This window comes from Nerophis ophidion, linkage group LG04 (genome assembly GCF_033978795.1).
Source record: "Nerophis ophidion isolate RoL-2023_Sa linkage group LG04, RoL_Noph_v1.0, whole genome shotgun sequence".
In the NCBI taxonomy this organism is placed as follows: Eukaryota; Metazoa; Chordata; class Actinopteri; order Syngnathiformes; family Syngnathidae; genus Nerophis; species Nerophis ophidion.
In genome coordinates, this window is record NC_084614.1 from 1174472 (window position 1) to 1176987 (window position 2516).

Below are 2516 nucleotides of genomic sequence, written 5' to 3' on the forward strand. Positions count from 1 at the left end.
CCAGCTGTTATTGGTGAATAAATACTATTCTTATATTGATAAATATACTCTTATATGTCAATATACCAGCTGTTATTGGTGAATAAATACTATTATATTGGTAAATATACTCTTTAACACTCTTATATGTCAATATACCAGCTGTTACTGGTGAATAAATACTATTATATTGATAAATATACTCTTATATGTCAATATACCAGCTGTTATTGGTGAATAAATACTATTATATTGGTAAATATACTCTTTAACACTCTTATATGTCAATATACCAGCTGTTATTGGTGAATAAATACTATTATATTGATAAATATACTCTTATATGTCAATATACCAGCTGTTATTGGTGAATAAATACTATTATATTGATAAATATACTCTTATATGTCAATATACCAGCTGTTATTGGTGAATAAATACTATTATATTGATAAATATACTCTTATATGTCAATATACCAGCTGTTATTGGTGAATAAATACTCTTATATTGATAAATATACTCTTATATGTCAATATACCAGCTGTTATTGGTGAATAAATACTATTATATTGGTAAATATACTCTTTGACACTCTTATATGTCAATATACCAGCTGTTATTGGTGAATAAATACTATTATATTGATAAATATACTCTTATATGTCAATATACCAGCTGTTATTGGTGAATAAATACTATTATATTGATAAATATACTCTTATATGTCAATATACCAGCTGTTATTGGTGAATAAATACTCTTATATTGATAAATATACTCTTATATGTCAATATACCAGCTGTTATTGGTGAATAAATACTATTATATTGATAAATATACTCTTATATGTCAATATACCATCTGTTATTGGTGAATAAATACTATTATATTGATAAATATACTCTTGTATGTCAATATACCAGCTGTTATTGGTGAATAAATACTATTATATTGATAAATATACTCTTATATGTCAATATACCAGCTGTTATTGGTGAATAAATACTCTTATATTGATAAATATACTCTTATATGTCAATATACCAGCTGTTATTGGTGAATAAATACTATTATATTGTAAATATACTCTTTAACACTCTTATATGTCAATATACCAGCTGTTAATGTTGAACAAATACTATTATATTGATAAATATACTCTTATATGTCAATATACCAGCTGTTATTGGTGAATAAATACTATTATATTGATAAATATACTCTTATATGTCAATATACCAGCTGTTATTGGTGAATAAATACTATTATATTGATAAATATACTCTTATATGTCAATATACCAGCTGTTATTGGTAAATAAATACTCTTATATTGATAAATATACTCTTATATGTCAATATACCAGCTGTTATTGGTGAATAAATACTATTATATTGGTAAATATACTTAACACCTTATATGTCAATATACCAGCTGTTATTGGTGAATAAATACTATTATATTGATAAATATACTCTTATATGTCAATGTACCAGCTGTTATTGGTAATAAATACTCTTATATTGATAAATATACTCTTATATGTCAATATACCAGCTGTTATTGGTGAATAAATACTATTATATTGATAAATATACTCTTATATGTCAATATACCAGCTGTTATTGGTGAATAAATACTATTATATTGATAAATATACTCTTATATGTCAATATACCAGCTGTTATTGGTGAATAAATACTCTTATATTGATAAATATACTCTTATATGTCAATATACCAGCTGTTATTGGTGAATAAATACTATTATATTGATAAATATACTCTTATATGTCAATATACCAGCTGTTATTGGTGAATAAATACTATTATATTGATAAATATACTCTTATATGTCAATATACCAGCTGTTATTGGTGAATAAATACTATTATATTGATAAATATACTCTTATATGTCAATATACCAGCTGTTATTGGTGAATAAATACTATTATATTGATAAATATACTCTTATATGTCAATATACCAGCTGTTATTGGTGAATAAATACTATTATATAGATAAATATACTCTTATATGTCAATATACCAGCTGTTATTGGTGAATAAATACTATTATATTGATAAATATACTCTTATATGTCAATATACCAGCTGTTATTGGTGAATAAATACTATTATATTGATAAATATACTCTTATATGTCAATATACCAGCTGTTATTGGTGAATAAATACTATTATATTGATAAATATACTCTTATATGTCAATATACCAGCTGTTATTGGTGAATAAATACTATTATATTGGTAAATATACTCTTATATGTCAATATACCAGCTGTTATTGGTGAATAAATACTATTATATTGGTAAATATACTCTTATATGTCAATATACCAGTTGTTATTGGTAAATAAATACTATTCTTACATTGATAAATATACTCTTATATGTCAATATACCAGCTGTTATTGGTGAATAAATACTATTATATTGATAAATATACTCTTATATGTCAATATACCAGCTGTTATTGGTGAATAAATACTATTATATTGATAAATATACTCT